We start from the raw sequence: 13,042 nt of genomic DNA, 5'->3' as shown, positions 1-13,042 counted from the left end.
TTGCCATTCACTCATACCAGACCCTAAACACCACAAGGTTTGGAGACGTTAAGTAAGTTTCTCAAGAACTAAAGGGTCATAGTCAGGATTTGAACCCACGTCTCTCTGGCCCCATGCTTTCTGCGCAGTCTAATATTGACCTGGAAAGATAGAACTACAGGCTTCACCTCTAGCTTTGTTTTTTGAGACAGGGTTTCTCTCGGTCACCCAGGATGAGAACAGTGGCACAATCACAGTTCAGTGCAACCTCAAACTCCTGGGCTCAAGTGATCCTGCCACCTCAGTCCCCCGAATAGATGGAAACACAGGTGCATGCCACCATGCCTGGCTAATTTTTTATTTTTTTGTACAGCAGAGTCTCACTATGTTACCCAGTCTGGTCTCAAACTCCTGGATTCAAGTGATCATCCCACCTCAGCCTCCCGAAGGGCTTGGATTACAGGCGTGAGCCACTGCACTCAGCCCACCTCTAGCTTTGTGCATCTCCCCTTCTAATTTGCTGAAGCTATGCAGAGCTTTCCACTTGCAGTTCGTGGTGTTAAGATAATAATAATGGCAACTAACATTTGCTGAGATCTCTCTATTTGCAAGGCACTGGGGTGAGCACCCTGCTTGCATTGACCACTTGGATCTGAGAAGGCAGGAACTATGTAATTCACCTCATTGTGCAAATAAGAAAGGGTTGGATGGGAGAGGTGGCATGCCTAAAGTCTCTGTCACAGGCAGGATGTGAGCCCGATCCTTGTGAATTTCCAGCCTGTGGCATTGCGCCTTCAATGCTTTCTCCCTCCTGACACATTCCACCTTGAAGAAAAATGCAAATGAGGCAACAAGGGGCAAGCCCGAGGCTCTGGGTCCTGATTACATAAACAGCCCCTGAGATTTATGAAGGGTTCCAGGAAGATGAGTGATCGATTGGCTGCAGGTTTATTCCTCGTGGGTTTCTTCGACCTGGGCACATACAGACCACAGGGAATTGGAGCCCGTGTGGAGGGCCCCTTCTGATGGTTCTTTCTTTTTTTTTTTTTTTAATTTTAAAAGTCTTCTCCTGCACAGTACATTATCCACGTTCTTTTTTTTTTTTTTTTTTTTTTATACTTTAAGTTCTAGGGTACATGTGCATAACGTGCAGGTTTGTTACATATGTATACTTGTGCCATGTTGCTGTGCTGCACCCATCAACTCGTCAGTACCCATCAATTCGTCATTTATATCAGGTATAACTCCCAATGCAATCCCTCCCCCCTCCCCCCTCCCCATGATAGGCCCCGATGAGTCCAAGTGATGTCATTGTTCAGTTCCCACCTATGAGTGAGAACATGCGGTGTTTGGTTTTCTGTTCTTGTGAAACTGTCACAAGAACTTATGGTTCTTTCATGCTCAAACCCCACTGTGGTACAACCAGGGAGGCTGTGTGTGGGGAGGGTCTATTTGGCATCAAAAGGCATTGGTGCTACTGGGAGAGGCTGAGCATATCCCCTTCTTTCTTTGCTCTCCGGAGTGAACTGTTTTCCTTGGATTTATGCAAATGGCTCCACAGGGGGATCTCAGTGCCAAGGAAAGGAGAAAAGATTGTTCTCTGAGGTCACAGTCAGGGAGGAAACTTGCCACCACACCAGTTCCATGTTAGAATTTGGCTCTGATGCCTTTTTGGGAGTGGGACTTTGGGCAGGGGATACTCCAGGCCCCCTTATGACTTTTAGGTAGCCTGGTCTGGGACCCCAAGGATTGAGAGCTGGGGGTGTGCACCAGATGCACACAGGAGCCCAGTTTGGGGTAACATGTCCAGGCTTGGGGGCAGTCCTGTGCAGTTCAATAGCTCTATGACCTGGGCAAGCTCAAGGGTAAGCACCTTTGAGCCTCAATGTTCTCATCTGGAGAATGTAGCTGATCATAGACCATCCCTGTCAGCATGACTGTGATCATTAAATTAGGTCACATGTAACCTGGTTGACCAGTGCCTGGTACACAGTGGACACTCGAGGAATGGCAGAAAACACTGAAAATATCCAGCGGATTGAGTCCCTGAAACACAGCCTGCTGTTTATTACCGTTGAGCAATATGGAGTCTGTCCAATGTGAGAGAACCAGAGCTCTTCTTCCTCTGGTCAGATTGGTTCCAGTTGTTAATTTCTAAGACCCATTTAATTCCACCCCCACTTCACTCTGAAGAGCAAAGATATCCTGCTGAAGGATCAGGAAATGAGAGATAGAAAGGAGACCTCTCAGAGAGCGATGGTTTGTAATGACCCATCAACAGGGATCATCTCCACTGTGGCGAAAAATAATGAAACATTGATTCTCAGAACCTGTTCAAAGTCAGATTTATATGAGAATTTAAAAAAGCTATTAGTCTGCATTGAAACTAATTAGTACCCCAACCCTGCCTTTGAATGGTTTGATGGGGGAGGTTATTAGGGGCCCACTAGGTGCAGGAACTTCAGAGGGGTCAAAGATGGAAGGAACTCCGCTTGTCAGGAGGGTGCTTCCTGTGCTTTAGAAAGAGCAGATAGAAACAAAAATGACTATTATTTAAGAAAGAAATCGATTCTACAGTAGAAGTCCAAGTACAATGTTATGAGGCTTCAAAGGAAGGAGAGAGACATCGTCCCTGGTTTTGACGATAGGCAGTGTCTCTTATCCTGTCCGGATTCCACATACGGATACCTCTCAGCTCCTTCATTCAGCCCTTTTTTCCTGTACCAGGCTACCTGAGCTTTCTCTCCAGCCCTTTCAAGTTTCACTTTGCATACTCTCTGGGTGGGCTCAGTCATGCCTACAACTCCCAGCTGCCCACAATGTGCCCTGACACCTACCTTCCCTACCTCTGGGCTTCTCCATGAGCTCCAGCTGTTTGGCTGACATCTCTCTGGGGATCAAAATCAAATTCAGCATCAAATTGAAGATCAAATTCACCATCTCCCTCCACCCCCAAACCCATTGCCTCTTCTGGGTTCCTCTCCTGTGTTAATCCCCATGGGCCCATGCCCCCAAGTCTTAATTCCTGATTCTGATTCATCTCTCTCTCTCTCTTTTTGTTTTTTCTTGAGACAGAGTCTTGCTCTGTCACCCAGACTGGAGTGCAGTGGCATGATCTCAGCTCAGTGCAACCTCCCTCTCTCAGGTTCAAATGATCCTCCCACCTCAGCTTCCCAAGTAGCTGGGTTTACAAGCGTGCACCACCACACCCAGCTAATTTGTATATTTTCAGCAGAGATCAGGTTTTACCATGTTGGCCATGGCCAGGCTGATTTCAAACTCCTGGCCTCAGGTGATCCACCCGCCTCTGTCTCCCAAAGTGCTGTGATTACAGGGGTGAGCTACCACACCCAGCCTGATTCATCCCTTTTTTCTGTCTCACATCTGATTGTCACCGGATACTACAGATTTTACTTCTTAAACATTTCTTGAGACTGGTTTCTGCTCTCATTCCCACTGCCTTTCTCCAGGACTGTTAGCACCATTTCCACAATTCCCATTTGTTCCTCTGCCTTTCACCTGCACTGCCTTACCTGTCCCTCATCCACACTGCTACCCAGTGACCTTTCTTTCTTTCTTTCTTTTTTTTTTTTTAATTATACTTTAAGTTCTAGGGTACATGTGCACAACATGCAGGTTTGTTACATGTGTATACATGTGCCATGTTGGTGTGCTGCACCCATTAACTCGTCATTTACATTAGGTATATCTCCTAATGCTATCCCTCACCCCTCTGAAATGTAAACCATAAACCTTGTCTTTTTTTTTTTGAGACGGAGTCTCACTGTGTCACCCAGGCTGGAGTGCAATGGCATGGTCTTGCCTCACTGCAACCTCCGCCTCCTAGGTTCAAGCCATTCTCCCACCTCAGCCTCCTGAATAGCTGGGATTACAGGCGTGCACCACCGCACCCGGCTAATTTTTGTATTTTTGGTACGGACAGGGTTTGGCCAGGCTGGTCTGGAGTTCCTGACCTTGTGATCCACCTGCCTCAGCCTCCCAAAGTGCTGGGATTACAGATGTGAGCCATCACGCTCAGACAAACCTTTATTTTTTTTAATTGAAGTGTCTCAGCATGTCTTCAAGGCACTTAGGGTGACTCATTGCTCCTGGGCATTTCAGGATGTCCTCCTGCAATTGGGACTCTGTTTACCTGTCTTACTTTGTCCCTTGCAACTTGCTAGCAATTCCTTCCTCTAATCTTTTCAATTGATTGATGGATCAGTCTATCCCTACCTTCTTCCTTTCTCTCTCTCCATCTATCCAATATTTATCAAGCTCCTACTATGTCCCAGCACTAGACTAAGAGCTGAGTTTATAGTGAGGAACAAAACAGACATGGTCCTTGACCACCTCAAGGTCATAGTCTAGGGAACAGACTGTTAATATACAGATAATCAATAACTAAGTGTGAAGGGTTCCAGGAAGAAAATCCAGGGTGATATGAGAGGGATTGATGGGAGTAGGGAAGTGCATGAAGGATCTTAGATTCCACTAAACATTCAGACTCACAAGAGTACCATGGCACACTCTTAGCATCACATGCTCTAGCGGGGTAGAAGATAGGACACCTAGCCCAGCATTAGGGAAGCACCAGGCACCCCTCTTCATCAGTAATGCGTGCTCTGGTATAAGGAAATGACCCCACATGGGGCAGGTATCATTCTGCCTTGGCTCAGAAGCTACATGCATCATAGGGGTCAATATATCCTCTTAATACACCATGGGCAGAGCTCTCAGAATCCCTGCAAGTAGCATCCTGTTATGAGTAATGGTGTCCAAAGCACAGTACCCCTTTAGGCACTTATCATTCATTGTACTTCTTGCCAGACCAGGTGCAAAACACCAGTAAGAGATCAGCTTTACTCTAAGCAGTGTTGCCTAATAATGTAATTGATATCCTGACTAATTAGATACGAGGGTGACAGTGCTAGGAAGTTAGCTGAAGGGGAAGTTCTCATGAAGAAAGAGAAAGGGTTTTGTTGTTCCTCTGCCCACTGGGAGATTTTGTGAGGGTGGTCGGTGAAGGGAATACTTAAGCTTAGTTCCCGAGTACGAAAAAGATGGGGAAGAACATTCTAGTCATAAGGAATCGAAAGAGGTCGGTGTGTTCCAGGAAGGGTGACCAAAGAGAGGGAAGGAAAAGGAGAGTCATAGAAGATGAGGCCACAGAGGTGGCTGAGGCCAAATCGTGCAAACCTGTATGAGGAGTTCGGGTTTTATTTGAAGCTTGGATTTTATTTCTTCTTGCTGATTCAAGGTGAAACGCAGTTTCTCATTGAGAGAACGGGCACTTCCAGCCTCCCAGTTACAGAGATGCCTGGCCAAAGTCCTTCACACTTCCCCCTGGTGGAAGGAGTCTCTGCCAAGAGGTATTCTAGTGTTGCATTGCTGTATAGCAAACCACCCTCAACTTAGAGCCATAAAACAACAACTGTCCGATTAAACTCTTAGAATCTGTGGGTCAGAAGTTTGGGTAGGTGTGAACGTTAATTTTATTAATATTTATCAACTTGGTTGGATCACAGTGCCTAGATGTGCAGTTACATATTATTCTGTGAGGGTGTTTTTATCTAAGGCATTAATATTGAAATTGGTGGGTGTTGAGTAAAGCAAATTGCCCTCTATAATGTGGGTGGGCTGCATCCAATCAGTTGAAGGCCTGAATAGAAGAAAAGATTGACCTCCTCGGAACAAGAGGGAATTCTGCAGTAGGTGGCCCTTGGACTTGAACTATGACATCTGTTCTACCTGAGTCTCTATTTGATTATCCACCTTGCAGATTTAGGATTTAGCAGCCTCCATAATCATGTTAACCAATTGCTTAAACTCCCTCTCTCTCTCTCTCTCTCCCTCTCTCTCTCTCTCTCTCTCTCTCTGTCTCTCTCTCTCTCTCCCTCTCTCTCTCTCTCTCTCTCTCTCTTTCTCATTGGTTCTTTTTCTCTGAAGTACCTCGACTGATAAAACAGGCCACAATCAGAATGACTTGACTCTACTCCACAATGTCTTGAGCCTCATCTGAGATGACTTGAAGACTAGGCCCAGCTGGGGTTACTGACCAGAGTGCCTTCACATGGCCTTTCTGTGTAACTTGAGCTCCCCATAACACAATGGCTTGTTTCCGAGAGGAAGTGCCCAGAGAATGAATTTCCCCAGAGACCAAGGCAGATACATGGCCTTTTATGATCTGGCTTCAGAAGCTGCCTAGTATCACTTGTGCCATACTATGCTGGTTGAAGCAGTCCTGAGCCCTCCCAGATTCAAAGGAGGGTACATCAGCCCACCTCTTGATAGGAGGGGTATCAAATCATTTAGGGTCTAGCTTTCAAAACCACCCCAACAAGGCCTTGGAGAATATTTGAGATTCATTCTTTCATTCTTACCTAAGGTAACCAGATACATTTTCAGTACTTCTTTTTTCTCCCTTAGGTTTCTATGATGTTTTACTCATCTGGATTCCCTTCTCCCACACAGACCCGTTATTTCCCTTTTTATTCGCCATGCATCTGATTTTCAGCAACATAGGCAGCCCTTCAGTGGTCACTTTCTTTCTCTTTGCTCCTTCTCCTAATGGCATGATAGAAAGATGACAGCATGGACACAGTACTGACCAAGAAGTGAAATGCAGGGTGAAGGGTGCTTGGCAAGAGAACCCTGGTTTCAAGAAAGAAATCCTTGAAATAAAGGTGATTGGTGTTGGAGCATAATTCGCCATTGACTATATCCTTCATGTTGGGGTGGCAATTCATAGAATTAACCTAAGGCTTCTAGTGTTTTTATCAGGCATTGTTTTTAGTAAATTAAATCTCATGATTTTTCTTGAGTTTCATGTTGAGAATACCAAAGTAACATGTGTGCATTGTGAAAAAATTGGAAAATAGAGAAAAATGTACAAGAAGAAATAAAAGACAACTAATGATAATATTATGGCATATATCATTGTTTAAAAAAGAAAACTTGCTTAACATGAGCTTATTCTATCTATACTCAAAAAAACTTACAGTACCTTAAGCTCATTTCTCCATGCTGTTAGATGTAACGTTGAAATGTCAATTTCTACAGGTTGCATAATATTCAGTGCTATGAATGTGCTGTACTTCATTTAACCAATCCTCGAATGTTGGATATTTATTTCAAGGTTGTGTTGGGTTTTTTGACTCATGTAGGGTGAAAAAAAGTGAAACTCTCCTTGTCTATCATCATGTTTTCCATCTCCCATGGGTTACTTTCATTTGAAGGTTGTATTGTGGAAATAGAATCATTTGGTGTAGTCCCTGAGGGTAAGTGGTGGGTCGATGGTGATGATGATGATGGTCATGATAGCAATCACATTGCTGATTGATACTACTTACTTAATATACCCACCCAGGTGTTTGTTTTAAAGACCTACACTTCATCCTTGCTTTGTTCCTTTTTCTCACCTGCCACACACAGTCACCAAGAACTGTCAACTCGGTGTATGAAATATTTCTTGAATTTGCCCATTTTCTTCCCATTCCCTTGGATATGTCTCTTCTCTTGATTTCTTTAATAGCTGTTAGCTGGGGAACTGTCTTCCAGCTAGGATGGCCCCTATCAAGGGCAGCCCTGGTAGTGTAATTCCAATGCTTGAATCTCATCCACCTTGGAATAACATCTAAACCCCTTCACATGGCTCCTGAGACCCAGCCTCGCCTCAAGCCACTCCCCACTTCTCTTCTCCAGCCGTTTTAAACTTTTCTTATCTCTAGCACATTCCACCTCTAGGTCTTTATCTTAGTCCACTTGGGCTGCTATAACAAATATGGATGGAGTGGCTTAAACAACAAAAGTTTATTTCACACAGTTCTAAAGGCTGGGAAGTCCAAGATTGAGGTGCTGGCTGGTTTGGTTCCTGGGGAGGGCTTGCTTCCTGGTTTGTGGATAGCTGTCTTCTCACTGTGTCCTTACATGGTGGGGAGAGAGATCATCTGTCTATTTATTTATTTATTTATTTATTTATTTATTTATTTATTTATTTACTTATTTATTGAGACGGAGTCTGATTTTGCCACCCAGGCTGGAGTGCAGTGACATGATCTCAGCTCATTGTAACCTCCACCTCCCGGGTTCAAGATCCTCCTGCCTCAGCTTCCCAAGTAGCTGGGACTACAGGCATGTACCACTACACCTGGATAATTTTTATATTTTTAGTAGAGATGGGGTTTCACCATGTTGGCTAGGCTGGTCTCGAACTTCTGACCTCAGGTGATCCGCCCGCCTCGGCCTCTCAAAGTGCTGGGATTACAGGCGTGAGCTCCTGCGCCCAGCCCATCCATCTCTTCTTATAAGAGCACTAATCCCATTCACGAGAGTTCCACTTTCATGAGCTGATCACATCCCAGTGGACCCACTTCTGAAGACCATCACATTGAGGATTAGGGCTCTAGCTTAGGAATTTTGGGGCCACACAGGCATTCAGTTCCATAGCAGCCTTTGAGTTAACTCTTCCCTTTGCATGGAGCACCCTGCCTCCTCTTTCTTAAGTTGTCTTAGTGCAGATCCTGCTTTCTCCAAGAAGCCTTCCTGGACCATGCGCCCACCCCGTAACTGGGTTAGGTGCCCTGCTGGTGCCCAGTGTGACTATCCATGTGGATTCCCTTCCTGGTACTTATTTTAGTTGTCACAGAATTTTGTCTTTCTTTCCATTGAACCATGAGCTCTGTGAGAGTAGGGTTCCTTCTTTCTTCCCAGCAGATTTCAGCCTTGTGCCCTGCACATAACATGCCCTCCTTAACTATATGAATAAATGAAAGCCATGGCTGCCATTTCTTGGCCAAGCCCACTCACAAGATGAGAACTCTGACCCACTTACAAGAACCAACTTGAATAGCCTCCCCTGTTTGCTTTCTGGGGGGTAGAAAACTGTTCTGGGCAGAAAAATGCTTTAAGAACAGAATAGGAGATCAGTTGTGTAAATCATTAATCTGTTTACTATTTTTATTTGCATTGGATATCAAATTAAATATTGCATTAAGTGAATTAAATATTAATGTTGCATTAAATATATATTACATTTTAAAAATTAAGTACTATATGCTCTTTGCTTTGGAGTTGGATTATGATAGCTTTAGCACAATCAGCCCAGCATGTGCTGCATGTAGTCATTTTCTGTGTCATCGATGAATCGATGATTTATTAGAGCTCATGGGAATAAGAAAAAAAAACAGTGGAAAGGAAGGGAGTTGAGGGTCTGTGAATGGGTGGTGTAGCTGGAAGGGCACCATAGAACCGTGAGAGTTGATGTTTGAGGGATGAGAAGAAAAAAGAAGGGGGAAGCTATATAATGTATTGTGCACTTATTATTTACCATATATTGTGCTATGCGATTTGCATGGATTGTCTCATTTAATTCTCATTAAAGATAAATGAAACAGGTGCGGTTATTTTGCCTTACATAGGTGAAAACTGAGTCTCAAAGGTTAGGCAAGGCCTCACAGCCTAGGCTGGGCCATCCCAGCCAGCGTGACTCACACTCTTAACTATGACCCTCTACTGCTCTTGAAGGAAGTGCTTTCACATTGCCATGAATCCAAATAGACAACTGAGTTTTAAGGGATTTTAAGTTTTGGCTATCTATATTCCTAACAACAGGAGAATATAACAAGACTTAAACCTATTCATCCCTGCCTTCTTGCATCCATCCATCCATCCATCCATCCATCCATCCATCCACCCATCCATCCACTCACCCATCCATATTACTGGTTCTTACTGAGTTCCTGATGGGTACCAGAAATGGCCAAGTCTGGGGATATAGTGGAAAACAAGGCAGATATCATCCCTCTGCTAATGGATCTCATAGTCTCATGGCAGAAGCCAAGAGCACCTGGCTTCAACTCTCCCAGGCTCTTTTCTCCTCTATCAAGATGCTTCCATCTGTGTACCACTCTTGGCCCATGTGATGTTCCATATCCCATGTCTCTGAAAAGCCAGGGCAGGTGCTCCCTTAGGGGACATCTCTGCTTCCTTGTTGCTTACCATGCCCTGGCCTCTTGGTGACTTTCTCAGAGTCTCTGGTGAACATTTTCTTTTCTTAGTGATGGAGTTCCCACATTCTAGGCAGTAATGTCATATGATCTCCACATGTGGACGTGCATTGGCATGTAAGCCAGATATGACCCTTGTCCCCTGTGCTTAGGGCCTCATCCTGATCTCCGATCAGCTGCTCCTCATCCCATCTGCATCTCAGATACATCTCCAGCTCGCCTATTCAGATGGGTCTTCAGGCTTGACTGCATCCCATGCAGTGTGATGGGTTGTGTGGGACCCCATGTGGATTTTGACACAGAGAAAAGACCCTTAGCACTTTGCTAAACCGCCTGGCAAGGCTCTTATGTCCCCAGATTCATGCTTCCATTTAGACCTCCTCTCTGAATCCCAGGCTTATGTGTCCAGCCGCCTGACCACTCTAAATGGATGTCTCAAGGCCATCTCAAATGCCGCATGTCCACTTGTCTCATGTCTGTGCAGCACTTTCTTACGACCCCCCAATTTTTCCTCCCCCTCACAACAAATCTTTTTCAGCTTAATAATAAGACTTGTCCGTCACCAAAAAAGCAAGTCAGGAAATGAGAGGTCATGATCTTAGCCCTTCATCCCCGACTCCTAGCACACATATACACATGCATGCACACACATGCATGCACACACACACACACCCGCATACACTCAGAGACTGCTTACACTGAGATGAAATGTGAGATTAACAGCTCCAAAATATTTCTTGAGTTTCTCTCCTTCTCTCTTCCCTTCCACCAACACCTTAATCTTCACTGCCTCTCTGTGTCCCCACTCCCAGTTCTTTATGACAAAGCTTGATTTATTCTCAGGTGCAAAGATATTCTATGGCCTCCTTCCTACACTTGCATGTTTAGTTTTCCAGTTTTGTCTGATTCTGTTTCCTAAAAGTCAATGATCAGTCTCTGGATGGGGAGAGAGGTGAGGAGCTAGGAGCATGAAGTCAGCATGTTTTATCCATCAAGGGGTAATGAGGGTACACAGTACAGGGTCATTTGTATGGGGGCTTGGACCCACCATACTCTATCCTCTTCTCTCCAGCTCTCCCTGCCCTCTGCAAAGGGTCCCCAGACATGCCTGTGTCTGAATCTTCATTCATGCCTGCACCTTCTTCAGTTATCCAAGTTCTGCTCATAACTCCAACTAGGAGGAACTCCACAAACGTTCCCCGACTCCTTCACTGCCTTTTCTTCTCTGGATTCCTGCTGTGTGTGAGCATCTCATGTTAGCACTTAGTGGTTTTCAGGTCGTTTTCTGAGTGTTGCTTTTGTGAGTCACTTGGAAGCTACTGAGATTGAGTGAGTCCTTATTTCTGCACAATGCCAAATGAGATCCTCATGTATATGACGGACTCAGTGGACAAGAGGGGGTTTTGGAACCAGAATCAGACAGAGAACGTTTGAATCCCAGCTCACTGAGTTTTGCAGCCCTCAGACCTTTACTTCTCTGTTTTCATGATTGTCAAAGCAGGAATAGTAATGTGGTCTTATTTAAGGACTAACCATTTTAATTCCTGTGTAATGGGGTGGAGTTTATCATTATCTCATCTACACCATTGCACCTCCCTCATATTTTAAGGGACTTGTAAATTTCCTTTGCATAAGGAGAGGGCACCATTGAAAAGGGGGACACATAGATGAGTTTTGTTGGGGTCCTGCAGAGGCTCAGGGCCCGGTAGAAACCCTTCTGTGCCACCCCTAGTCCTTGGGCAGCTGCTGGTGGTGAAGGACTCTTCCCAGGTGGTGATGAGGACTCAGCTGACAGTGCTCCTTGTCACAGCGACATGCTGTTCAGTGAAGGGTGAGGAATGTTCTGTGGGCATTGGTTCTGCTGCTCCCTTTAGATATCAAAAGGACTAAACGCTGTTTCCTCCTCTTTTCATTCCTCCTAAAGTAATCCTAATCTTCCCTGAGGCGAGGAAGATGCCTGTGCGTGATGAAGATTCACATTCGAGGAAGGCACAAAGGAAAAGCACACAGATAAATCTGAGTCCTAATCCCACCGCAGGAGCAGAGCACATCACCTGGCTTGCACTGTTTTGGCATTGCGTAGTAGCGATGACAAATGTTGTCACTGGTCATCAGGAGCGGGGGGGTGAAGGGATGTGCTCAGATGTCAAGGTTGTAATTCTGCTCACGAAACGGATGACAAGGGAAGGAATGTCTGCAGAAGTACTTCCTTTCTCATTTTCTCTACCGGGGCGGGGGACCCGTCATTTCCCGGGGGCTCCTGCAGTTTTGCATTCTTGGTGTGCCTTCTGTGAGATTGCAGACTGGATAGGAAAAGAGAGAGCCAGCTCCCAAGGTGACTGAGCCCCGTCGTGGTCTTGCCATTTGCAAGGTTATACCAGCAGAGAATGGCTGCATCTCTAATAGTGGTGCATAGAGTGGTAACATCTGAACTTGTGCAGAGTTCATTGGTTTGTTAATTCAAGAGTGCAATTAGAGGCTCGATGATCTGCCCTGCACTCTGCAGCCTCTGCCTCTCCTAGTGTTTCCCACACCTCCTTTCCCCTCGAGGCACTCATTTCCAGACTTGCAGAGCAGAGGGGGTAGCTGAGGAAACCAGCACGCTGGTAGGGAGGGCAGGCACCTAATTATTGTGCTGGGCACTGTTCAGCACTAAAACTTTGGGCCCTGCAGCTGCAACCAACCAGGCTCTGATGAAAGTTTCATGCAGTTTTTTCTTTCCTTTAAAGCCTATCGGGACTTTTTCAGCTGAGGAAAAAGGGGCAGAGTCTGCCTTAATCCTTGCCTGTCCCATATTTCTGCCTGTAAGTGGATTCAAGCCCGAGCCTTGTAATTATCTCAAAAATAGACCTGGTGGCCACGGTGCATTTGGTGGGTTTCCTTGGCAGAACCTAATGAAACAGTGAGGCGAGGAGGAGATAGCCTGCTGGCAGGGTGGATGGATGACCCTGTGTCTGTTAATCTTACATTTCATCTCAGTTTAAGCAGTCTCTGAGCTCATTAATTGTCTTTCTGAGAAGGGCCAGGCATTTATCTTTGAGAGCCATCTAGCTTCG

The sequence above is a fragment of the Rhinopithecus roxellana genome, chromosome 20 (assembly GCF_007565055.1).
Source record: "Rhinopithecus roxellana isolate Shanxi Qingling chromosome 20, ASM756505v1, whole genome shotgun sequence".
NCBI lineage: Eukaryota > Metazoa > Chordata > Mammalia > Primates > Cercopithecidae > Rhinopithecus > Rhinopithecus roxellana.
Note: the sequence above shows the minus strand (reverse complement) of the source record.